This window comes from Grampus griseus (assembly GCF_964374135.1).
Source record: "Grampus griseus genome assembly, chromosome: 16".
NCBI lineage: Eukaryota > Metazoa > Chordata > Mammalia > Artiodactyla > Delphinidae > Grampus > Grampus griseus.
Window position 1 is genome coordinate 83092780 of NC_139010.1, and position 13432 is coordinate 83106211.

Here is a 13432-nt window from a genome sequence, read left to right on the forward strand (position 1 = left end):
TCAAACTGTGTTCTCTTACATATTGGTCTCCCGCTGCTGCTGTAATAAATTACACAAACATAATGGCTTAAAACAACACAAATGTATTATTTTATAGTTCTGCAGCTCAGAAGCCTCACACGGGTCTTGCTGAGCTACAATCAGGATGTCTGCAGGGCTGAGCTCCTTCTGGAGGCTCTGGGGGAAGAAACCATTGCCTTTGTCTTTTCCAGCTTCTAGAAGCCGCTCGCATTCCTTAGCTCATGGCCCCTCCCTCCGTCTTCAGGGCCGGCAAATGTGGATGGAGTCCTTGTCCTGCTGCATCACTCTGACCATCTCTTCTGCCTCTCTCTTCCAATTTTAAAGACCCTGTGATTATTTGGGTCCACCTGGATAAGCCAAGATAACGTCCCTATCTTAAGGTCAGCTGACTAGCAACCTTAATTCCATCTGCAACTTTAATTCCCCTCCACCATGTGACATGGCGTATTCCCGGGGTCCATCTTTGGGGCCGTGACACCACCTCCTAGAATTTACCCACCTCCTTCAATTCTTCCTCCCCCCATGATGCCTCCTCAAGTAAGAGCTCTTCTCAGGGAGAAAGTCTGACACCTAAGAAACACCTGGCAAAGCAGGTTTGAGTCCCTCCTCGGAGTGTCTGTTCTTCACAGAGAGACATAGCAACACACTTACGATGGACGCCTGGAACCAAGTGTTCAGCAGAAAGAATGAATCTCCAACTGTAGGGTTAAGGGTGGGAGAGTCTTGGGAGTGTAAGTGGGCCTTCAGGGGTGAGCGCTGTGAGTTCGGAGCCTGCACCGACTTCCCCATCATCCATCCATCCATCCAACGTTTACTGAGCACCCACAACCTGGCGCAGACACTACGTGTGCCAAGGAGGTGAGACAGTCAGGTAAGGGGACAGTCATTCACGAAGCAGCCTGTGGGGAGACATGAATGTGGACTAGGGGCTCCAAGAGGCAAAAGCCGCCTGTGTTCCTCCTCAGCGCCCTTGTAGCCCAGCAGCTGTAACTACTATGTAGCAGGCAGCTGGGGACACACTACCTGTTTTTAACTGCTGTCTTCATCCTTTCGACTTCACAGCCTTAACCCACGGGTAAGATCACTGGGTACCCTCTGCGTTGACATTCATAAAGACGACACGATGACAAAACTTTTATTCACTTAGGCCCTGATAAGGCCAAATGAAACAGTAATGGAGACATCGCCACACAGAGGACCTCAGGGCTCAAGGGAACGCGCACCTGCTTCAGAATCAGATCCCAGTAGGAAGGCGACCTCCAGCAAGTCTCCCGGCGCACAAAATGGAGGGAATAATACCAGCCGGTAGGGCTGTTGTGCAGATTAAATTGAAGGATAACAGATGTAGAGCAATCATCACCTAGTAGGTAGCCATTAAATGTTAGCTTTCTCTGCTCCAGCAGTTACTCACAAATTATCAGCATTTGCTGAATCCTGAAATACCAACGAGTTACTCAAAACCAATCGTTATAAACACTATACTCGCGCTGGCTGTAACTTCTTTCCAGTTTTAGCAAAACCATATAAGAACCACACGGGGACATTTGGATCAAGCAATAGGGACAGCTGAGCTGGGAGCCGTTGCATCACAGGACCCCACCCAAAGCCAGCTGGACTTCACTCCACTTTTTCAAAGTTGCTCCAGTAAAAAGTGGGTAAAGTCAGGCTTTCTTTTCTAAAACCCACCAGTGAAAGCAAAAATGATGGAAAATGAGCTCCCGCTTCAGTGAAGGTAGTAAATGATGGCAACCTCAAATAACACGTGATGGTGGACAGCCACACAGAACCACATCTAGGGTGGACCCTGCATCTCTCTGCAGAGCCAGGACAGCAAACTGATGTCACTGAAAATGAGAGGGGCTTGAAGAAACTGGGAGGAAGCAGAATGGGAAGGAAGGCATTGCTGAAGATGGGTCCTCTGTGGAAACACTCTCGGCTTTTGAATTCCAACTTGGAGAAAAACAGGAGAGAAGGAAAAATGACAGGCAGTTTTGTGACTATTTACCATTTAACCCGAATTCAACAACAACAACAACAAAATACCCACTAAAAATATGAGTTTACTGGGATGCATTCCAAGGGCATGCCAAAGTGAAAAACAGGAAAATGAGGAAAACCTGCTCCTAAGTTAGACGATGATGCAGAACAGATGAGAAACCAAGGTGACTATTTCACTAGCTCACCCCCTCGCCGTGCTGTGGCTCAGACTACCCTTGAGTAACTAGCAGGGCCCATTAAGATCGTTCCCACTGCAAGATGAGCGCTGCTCCTCAGGAAAGGTCTGACAAAGACATGACCCAAGTGAAAATAGAACAGTCAGGAAAAAGGCTGACAAAGGACACGCTTTCAAAGAATTGTTCCAAAGACAGGGGAAAATATCTTCCAGGCAAATGCTTCTTTATATTCTCAGATAAATTTAAGAGAAAACGGAATATGGAAGAAATACCTGAGAGAAGAACTATAAGAGACAAAACAGAGAACATCACAAAATAGAGATAAAAGCGAAGAATAGCAGAAGGGGATAAAATTTAAGATAACAAAACTGTTACACAAACGAAACCTCAATTAAAGCAGCAGGAATCTGAACAGACAATGCCAAGCCTATGGAAGCTTCACAGAATGAACGGAAAGATGAAGGGTTACACATGAGAGAAAGACATCAGGTTCCAATTTAGACTCAGTCAGTTCTAACACAGATGCAGCTACTTCATTCATTCTCCACGCAGTCATTTGTTCCTTCTAAAATTCTTGAATAATTGAGTTCTGACTACGTGCAGGTGCTGTTCCAGGACCCCAGACAGAAGCAGTGAGGAAGCCGCCAGCTCCCTAAAGCTGACTTTATCATAAAGATGGGGAAGAAGCAAGGAAATGAACCAAGTTCAGATACTCTCAACTGCTATGACGAAAACTAATCAGAGTAAGGATAGAGAGAGGGGCTGGGAGGAGGGGTCCCCAAAGGGAGAGGACATGGTGCAGAACATAAAATCCTTCCCAGATATCATGGAAGGAACTTTCCTAAACTAAGGAAAGACCTGATCCCCAAATCCAGTGGAAAAAAATGATACAAGACTATAAACACTAAGATATATCCGGAGGAAGTGACTGAATTTCAAATATTTTTTTTAAAAAACCTTTAAGGACAGGAACCAGAACAAGGAAATCAACTAACAAAGGTAAATTCCTGGATGACCCGAGATTTTGTGCACACGGTTCAGAGCCAGGGGCCCACAGAACAATTCAGGCTGCACTGATGCTTGAACCTCAGCTGCGGATGGGGGGGCCTCTGGTGCCTCTTTAAAGAGCAGTATTCCCAAACCCACATTCAGAACCTCTGACTCACTAGAATGGAATTGCTGGTCCGTATGATAATCTCTGATAATTCTGAGGTTGCTGGGGTCCCAGAAAACCACACTTTGAGAAACACTATTCTCCAAAGACTGGGGGGAAGAAGTATGACTCCAGGGTTTCACACCCAGCCAATTTGTTTGTGTCCACGCTGAATAGAAAACTTTTTCTCAGTTATAGCATCCATGAGCCCTTCGTGGCAAAAAGGCTAGATGCAATCTAGGAAAATAAATAAGGAAATTAGGAATGAGAATATGAACTGGTGGTGAGCATTGCATGTATTTAAATATGGAATCAAGATAAAGAGATTGTAAGAATTATGGGGATAAAGCAGAAAGTCAATACTGTTTTATTTTAATCAAAAATACTAAAATTGTAACAAACTAACAATAATCCAGAGATGGGGAGGAAAAAAGAGGATATAAAGCCACATATTTCCCCATCTTTCATGGGTTGGGACAAATCGGTATTATTTGAAGTTGGTCAATCAAGAAATAGAAGCATAAGCAATTTTTTAGCATTATAAAAGTAACCCCTAAAAAAAACTAAAATGAAACCTAATCTTCCCAAATATTTACTAGACAGACTCACTCACTGGTCCAATTTTCCCTCTGTGGCTCTCTCACACACTCAGATTGTGTGAGCAAAAAAAAGAATACAAAGGAAGCATAAAAAATGGAAACAATAACATAAAATCATGCATAACACCTTCTAAAAATACATCTGTCACAATAGATGTAAACTGGATAAATTCACCACCTAAAAAGTATATTAAATTAAAATTCAAATATATGCTGTTAAGAAACAGAAAGATTGGAAGTAAAAGTGTGCAAACAAAAAGAATATTCATGATGAGTAAAGCAGCTTTCAAAGCAAGACGCCTGAAAGCCTTCACCTCGTGCTGAACACTCACAGCCTCAAGATGCTCTCAGCAATGCCTGAGTCTCCGTCACGTTCCCCTCTTCACTTCCTTCAAAGTGCTATTGACCTCGGTGAATTGTCAAACGTCTTGCTTAGTTGTGGCTTCTTGTCTGTGACATGTACAAAAGCAAGCTGGGAGAGGGTGATGGTCTTCCTTTCTCATCCTTGTTGCCTAGAACAGCACATGAGTGATGGCCAGGAAGTATTTTTTGCAAAAATGAATAAAGAATAGATGTGATTTCAATTACCATTTAGATGATTTGACACAAGAAAATCTGTTCATCTTTGATCAGTAGATCAAAGACAAGAATGTGAGAAACAGATTCATAAAGTTTATAAAATTGAAAGTTCTTTTCTGATTTAAGAAAAGACTTAATAGGTTAGATTCATCCTTAAATGGTGCAAATGTGCACACACACACACATGCACATGTCCACACACACACACACACCCAAAAGGCAACATAATACTTAACGGTGACATTTTGGAGGCCAGTGTTACTCATTCAACATAAGAAATGACTAACGTGTTCTTAAGTCCTTGTATTTTTCTAGAGGAGGACAGAAATATACAGGTTAAAAAGTGAAGCAGTCATCAAAATAACAGAATGTTTACAAACCAAGAGAGCAGAGGAAAAAACTTAAAAAACCAAACAGAAGGCAAAGAATGAGAAAGAAAAAGTCAAAAGAAATTGTAATTATAAATGTTTACTTACTTATTACTACTTAGTATATTGTTTATTATAAACTATAAAAATAAAAATATTTAAAACTGACCAATAAGAAACAACACATGAAATCATTGGGGATATAGCTACAGCAGTATTGGGAGAAAAAAAGAAAGCCTTGACCGCATATTAAAAAGCTGAAGAAAAATAATCTAAATCTCCAACTCAAGAACTTGGATAAGAAGAGAATGAACTTTTCTTCCCTCTTTGTTTCCTGGTGCGTAAGGAGAAGGGTTTAAGAACGCTGCTTAAAGGAACTCCAGAGACGGGCGCGAGCCGCGGCTAAAAGCGCGAACCCCAGAGACGGGCGCGAGCCGCGGCTGAAAGCGCGGACCCCAGAGACGGGCGCGAGCCGCGGCTGAGGGCGCGGACGCCAGAGACGGGCGCGAGCCGCGGCTGAGGGCGCAGACTCCAGAGACGGGCGCGAGCCGCGGCTGAAACCGCGGACCCCAGAGACGGGCGCGAGCCGCGGCTGAGGGCGCGGACGCCAGAGACGGGCGCGAGCCGCGGCTGAGGGCGCGGACCCCAGAGACGGGCGCGAGCCGCGGCTGGGGGCGCGGACTCCAGAGACGGGTGCAAGCCGCGGCTGGAGGCGCGGAACCCAGAGGCGGACGGGAGACGTTGGGGCTGCTGCTGCCGCCACCAAGGGGCCTGTCTGCGAGCGCAGGTCGCTCTCCACTCCCCTCTTCCGCGGAGCCTGTGCAGCCCGCCACTGCCGGGTTCCCGGGATCCGGGGACGACTTCCCCGGGAGAGCGCACGGCGGGCCTCGGGCTGGTGCAGGGTCACGCCGGACTTTACCGCCGCAGGCCCGCCCCGCATTCCGTGCCCCTCCCTCCCCGCCGGCCTCAGAACGCCAGAACCCCCGAATCAGCGGCTCCTTTAACCCCGTCCTGTCTGAGCAAAAAACAGACGCCCTCCAGCGACCTACACGCAGAGGCGGGGCCAAATCCAAAGCTGAGCCCCTGGGAGCTGTGAGAACAAAGAAGAGAAAGGGAAATCTCTCCCAGCAGCCTCAGGAGCAGCGGATTAAAGCTCCACAATCAACTTGATGCACCTGCGTTTGGGGAATACATGAATAGACAACAAGTCATCCCAAACTGAGGAGGTGGACTTTGGGAGCAAGATCTATGATTTTTTTCCCCATTCCTCTTTTTGTGAATGTGTATGTGTATGCTTCTGTGTGAGATCTTGTCTGTATAGTCTTGCTTCCACCATTTGTCCTAGGGTTCTATCCGTCCATGGTTTTTTCTTAAAATTTTTTTCTTAATAATCAATTTTAATTTTAAGATCGTTATTATACTTTACCTTCGTCCTTTCTTTCTTTCTTTCTTTCTTTCTTTCTTTCTTTCTTTCTTTCTTTCTTTCCTTCCTTCCTTCCCTCCTTTAGACAACGAATCATCCCAAATTGAGGAGGTGGTCTCTGACAGCAAGATTTATGATTTTTCCCCCTTTACCTCTTTTTGTGAGGGTGTATGTGTATGCTTCTGTGTAAGATTTTGTCTGTATAGCTTTGCTTCCAACATTTGTCCTAAGGTTCTATCCGTCCCTTTTTTTTTTTCCTAATTAAGAATTTTTTAAATTCAATAACTTTATTATACTTTATTTTATTTTTACTGTATCTTCTTTCTTTCTGTTTTTCCTTCTTTCCCTCCTTCCTTCCTTCCTCCCTCCCTCCCTCCTTTTGTTCCTTTTTGCCTTCTTTCCTTCTTTGCTTCTTTCTTTCTTTCTTCCTTCCTTCCTTCCTTCCCTCCTTTAGACAACGAATCATCCCAAATTGAGGAGGTGGTCTCTGACAGCAAGATTTGTGATTTTTCCCCCTTTACCTCTTTTTGTGAGGGTATATGTGTACGCTTCTGTGTAAGACTTTGTCTGTATAGCTTTGCTTCCAACATTTGTCCTAAGGTTCTACCCGTCCCTTTTTTTTTTTTTTTTCTTTCTAATTAAGAATTTTTTAATTCAATAACTTTATTATACTTTATTTTATTTTTACTGTATCTTCTTTCTTTCTGTTTTTCCTTCTTTCCCTCCTTCCTTCCTCCCTCCCTCCCTCCCTCCTTTCGTTCCTTCTTGCCTTCTTTCTTTCTTTGGTTCTTTCTTTCTTTCTTCCTTCCTTCCCTCCTTTCCTTCTTTCTTTCCTCATACTTCTACTAATTCCCTCTACTTTTTCTCCCTTTTATTCTGAGCCGTGTGGATGAAAGGCTCTTGGTGCTCCAGCCAGGAGTTAGGGCTCTGCCTCTGAGGTAGGAGAGCCAACTTCAGGACACTGGTCCACAAGAGACCTCCCAGCTCCACATAATATCAAACGGCGAAAATCTCCCAGAGACCTCCATCTTAACACCAGCACCCAGCTTCACTCAACGACCAGCAAGCCACAGTGCTGGACAACCTGTGCCAAACAACTAGCAAAACAGGAACACAACCCCACCCATTAGCAGAGAGGCTGCCTAAAATCATAATAAGGCCACAGACACCCCAAAACACACCACCAGACGTGAACCTGCCCACTAGAGAGACAAGATCCAGCCTCATCCACCACAACACAGGCACTAGTCCCCTCCACCAGGAAGCCTACACAACCCACTGAACCAACCTTAGCCACTGGAGACAGACATCAAAAACAGGAGGAACTACGAACCTGCAGCCTGCAAAAAGGAGACCCCAAACACAGTAAGATAAGCAAAATGAGAAAACAGAAAAACACACAGCAGATAAAGGAGCAATATAAAAATGCACCAGACCTAACAAATGAAGAGGAAATAGGCAGTCTACCTGAAAAAGAATTCAGAATAATGATAGTAAGGTTGATCCGAAATCTTGGAGATAGAATGGACAATAGAATGGACAAAATGCAAGAATCAGTTAACAAGGACCTAGAAGAACTAAAGATGAAACAAGCAACGATGAACAACACAATAAATGAAATTAAAAATACTCTAGATGGGATCAATAGCAGAATAACTGAGGCAGAAGAACGGATAAGTGACCTGGAAGATAAAATAGTGGAAATAACTACTGCAGAGCAGAATAAAGAAAAAAGAATGAAAAGAACTGAGGACAGTCTCAGAGACCTCTGGGACAACATTAAACGCACCAACATTCGAATTATAGGGGTTCCAGAAGAAGAAGAGAAAAAGAAAGGGACTGAGAAAATATTTGAAGAGATTATAGTTGAAAACTTCCCTAATATGGGAAAGGAAATAGTTAATCAAGTCCAGGAAGCACAGAGAGTCCCATACAGGATAAATACAAGGAGAAATACGCCAAGACACATATTAATCAAACTGTCAAAAATTAAATACAAAGAAAGCATATTAAAAGCAGCAAGGGAAAAACAACAAATAACACATAAGGGAATCCCCATAAGGTTAACAGCTGATCTCTCAGCAGAAACCCTACAAGCCAGAAGGGAGTGGCAGGACATACTGAAAGTGATGAAGGAGAAAAACCTGCAACCAAGACTACTCTACCCAGCAAGGATCTCATTCAGATTTGATGGAGAAATTAAAACCTTTACAGACAAGCAAAAGCTGAGAGAGTTCAGCACCACCAAACCAGCTTTACAACAAATGCTAAAGGATCTTCTCTAGGCAAGAAACACAAGAGAAGGAAAAGACCTATAATAACGAACCCAAAACAATATAGAAAATGGGAATAGGAACATACATATCGATAATTACCTTAAATGTAAATGGACTAAATGCTCCCACCAAAAGACACAGATTAGCTGAATGGATACAAAAACAAGACCCTTACATATGCTGTCTACAAGAGACCCACTTCAGACCTAGAGACACATACAGACTAAAAGTAAGGGGATGGAAAAAGATATTCCATGCAAATGGAAACCAAAAGAAAGCTGGAGTAGCAATTCTCATATCAGACAAAATAGACTTTAAAATAAGGACTATTAAAAGAGACAAAGAAGGACACTACATAATGATCAAGGGATCGATCCAAGAAGAAGATATAACAATTGTAAATATTTATGCACCCAACATAGGAGCACCTCAATACATAAGGCAAATACTAACAGCCATAAAAGGGGAAATCGACAGTAACACATTCATAGTAGGGGACTTAAACACCCCACTTTCACCCAAGGACAGATCATCCAAAATGAAAATAAATAAGGAAACACAAGCTTTAAATGATACATTAAACAAGATGGACTTAATTGATATTTATAGGACACTCCATCCAAAAACAACAGAATACACATTTTTCTCAAGTGCTCATGGAACATTCTCCAGGATAGATCACATCTTGGGTCACAAATCAAGCCTTGGCAAATTTAAGAAAATTGAAATTGTATCAAGTATCTTTTCTGACCACAACGCCATGAGACTAGATATCAATTACAGGAAAAGATCTGTAAAAAATACAAACACATGGAGGCTAAACAATACACTACTTAATAATGAAGTGATCACTGAAGAAATCAAAGAGGAAATCAAAAAATACCTAGAAACAAATGACAATGGAGACACAACGACCCAAAACCTGTGGGATGCAGCAAAAGCAGTTCTAAGGGGGAAGTTTATAGCAATACAAGCCCACCTTAAGAAGCAGGAAACATCTCGAATAAACAACCTAACCTTGCACCTCAAGCAATTAGAGAAAGAAGAACAAAAAAACCCCAAAGCTAACAGAAGGAAAGAAATCATAAAAATCAGATCAGAAATAAATGAAAAAGAAATGAAGGAAACAATAGCAAAGATCAATAAAACTAAAAGCTGGTTCTTTGAGAAGATAAACAAAATAGATAAACCACTAGCCAGACTCATCAAGAAAAAAAGGGAGAAGACTCAAATCAATAGAATTAGAAATGAAAAAGGAGAGGTAACAACTGACACTGCAGAAATAAAAGAGATCATGAGAGATTACTACAAGCAACTCTATGCCAATAAAATGGACAATCTGGAAGAAATGGACAAATTCTTAGAAATGCACAACCTACCAAGACTGAATCAGGAAGAAATAGAAAATATGAACAGACCAATCACAAGCACTGAAATTGAAACTGTGATTAAAAATCTTCCAACAAAGAAAAGCCCAGGACCAGATGGCTTCACAGGCGAATTCTATCAAACATTTAGAGAAGAGCTAACACCTATCCTTCTCAAACTCTTCCAAAATATAGCAGAGGGAGGAACACTCCCAAACTCATTCTACGAGGCCACCATCACCTTGATACCAAAACCAGGCAAGGATGTCACAAAGAAAGAAAACTACAGACCAATATCACTGATGAACATAGACGCAAAAATCCTCAACAAAATACTAGCAAACAGAATCCAACAGCACATTAAAAGGATCATACACCATGATCAAGTGGGGTTTATTCCAGGAATGCAAGGATTCTTCAATATACGCAAATCTATCAATGTGATAAACCATATTAACAAATTGAAGGAGAAAAACCATATGATCATCTCAATAGATGCAGAGAAAGCTTTTGACAAAATTCAACACCCATTTATGATAAAAACCCTGCAGAAAGTAGGCATAGAGGGAACTTTCCTCAACATAATAAAGGCCATATACGACAAGCCCACAGCAAACATCATCCTCAATGGTGAAAAACTGAAAGCATTTCCACTAAGATCAGGAACAAGACAAGGGTGCCCACTCTCACCACTCTTATTCAACATAGTTTTGGAAGTTTTAGCCACAGCAATCAGAGAAGAGAAGGAAATAAAAGGAATCCAAATCGGAAAAGAAGAAGTAAAGCTGTCACTGTTTGCAGATGACATGATCCTATACATAGAGAATCCTAAAGATGCTACCAGAAAACTACTAGAGCTAATCAATGAATTTGGTAAAGTAGCAGGATACAAAATTAATGCACAGAAATCTCTGGCATTCCTATATACTAATGATGAAAAATCTGAAAGTGAAATCAAGAAAACACTCCCATTTACCATTGCAACAAAAAGAATAAAATATCTAGGAATAAACCTACCTAAGGAGACAAAAGACCTGTATGCAGAAAACTATAAGACACTGATGAAAGAAATTAAAGATGATACAAATAGATGGAGACATATACCATGTTCTTGGATTGGAAGAATCAACATTGTGAAAATGACTCTACTACCCAAAGCAATCTATAGATTCAATGCAATCCCTATCAAACTACCACTGGCATTTTTCACAGAACTAGAACAAAAAATTTCGCAATTTGTATGGAAACACAAAAGACCCCGAATAGCCAAAGCAATCTTGAGAACAAAAAAAGGAACTGGAGGAATCAGGCTCCCTGACTTCAGACTATACTACAAAGCTACAGTTATCAAGACGGTATGGTACTGGCACAAAAACAGAAAGATAGATCAATGGAACAGGATAGAAAGCCCAGAGATAAACCCATGCACATATGGACACCTTATCTTTGATAAAGGTGGCAGGAATGTACAGTGGAAAAAGGACAGCCTCTTCAATAAGTGGTGCTGGGAAAACTGGACAGGTACATGTAAAAGAATGAAATTAGAACACTCCCTAACACCATACACAAAAATAAGCTCAAAATGGATTAAAGACCTAAATTTAAGGCCAGAAACTATCAAGCTCTTAGAGGAAAACATAGGCAGAACACTCTATGACATAAATCACAGCAAGATTCTTTCTGACCCACCCCCTAGAGTAATGCAAATAAAAACAAAAATAAACAAATGGGACCTAATGAAACTTCAAAGCTTTTGCACAGCAAAGGAAACCATAAACAAGACCAAAAGACAACCCTCAGAATGGGAGAAAATATTTGCAAATGAAGCAACCGACAAAGGATTAATCTCCAAAATTTACAAGCAGCTCATGCAGCTCAACAACAAAAAAACAAACAACCCAATCCAAAAATGGGCAGAAGACCTGAATAGACATTTCTCCAAAGAAGATATACAGACTGCCAACAAACACATGAAAGAATGCTCAACATCATTAATCATTAGAGAAATGCAAATCAAAACTACAATGAGATATCATCTCACACCAGTCAGAATGGCCATTATCAAAAAATCTAGAAACAATAAATGCTGGAGAGGGTGTGGAGAAAAGGGAACCCTCTTGCACTGCTGGTGGGAATGTGAATTGGTTCAGCCACTATGGAGAACAGTATGGAGGTTCCTTAAAAAACTACAAATAGAACTACCGTATGACCCAGCAATCCCACTACTGGGCATATACCCTGAGAAAACCGAAATTCAAAAAGAGTCATGTACCAAAATGTTCATCGCAGCTCTATTTACAATAGCCCGGAGATGGAAACAACCTAAGTGCCCATCATCGGATGAATGGATAAAGAAGATGTGGCACATATATACAATGGAATATTACTCAGCCATAAAAAGAAACGAAATTGAGCTATTTGTAATGAGGTGGATAGACCTAGAGTCTGTCATACACAGTGAAGTAAGTCAGAAAGAAAAAGACAAATACAGTATGCTAACACATATATATGGAATTTAAGGAAAAAAAAATGTCATGAAGAACCTAGGGGTAAGGCAGGAATAAAGACGCAGACCTCCTAGAGAACGGACTTGAGGTTATGGGGAGGGGGAAGGGTGAGCTGTGACGGGGCGAGAGAGAGTCATGGACATATACACACTAACAAAGGTAGTAAGGTAGATAGCTAGTGGGAAGCAGCCGCATGGCACAGGGATATTGGCTCGGTGCTTTGTGACAGCCTGGAGGGGTGGGATAGGGAGGGTGGGAGGGAGGGAGACGCAAGAGGGAAGAGATATGGGAACATATGTATATGTATAACTGATTCACTTTGTTATAAAGCATAAACTAACACACCATTGTAAAGTAATTATACCCCAATAAAGATGTTAAAAAAAAAAAAAAAAAAAAAAGAAGAGAATGAACCAAACACAGGTGGGAGGAAGAGCGTGCAAAGATAACACAAATTAGGAAAGCAGAGAATATAGTGTATCTCCAGGAAAAAAAAGTCAAGATACCAAAAAGCTACCAGAAATAATAAAATATTACTCATATTGTTGGTCATGAAATTGTTATTGAAAAATCAATAACTTTTCTTTATAATAAATAGATTTCAAAATGTACTGGAAGGGGATTTCTCATTCACAAGAGCAAGAAATCAGACGAGAGTCTTAGGTATAAACGTAAGAAGCAAACAGAAGCACATTGGAAACACATTTAACTAAATGAAGGGACATAAAAAAAGCCTTAAGTAAGTAGAAGGACATACCTCCAGAGTGAAAAGACATCAATTCTCCTAAAATTCACAGATTTTAAAAATCAGGAATTTTTTTTTAATTGGCCAAAATCTAAAATGGTCATATGGAAAGAGCCAACAACTTTCGTACAAGAAGAGTAATTGCATTAACAAACATATGATAAAGCTACGTTAGTTAAAGCAGCTTAATACACACACCATGTGCTAAAATTCATAGAAC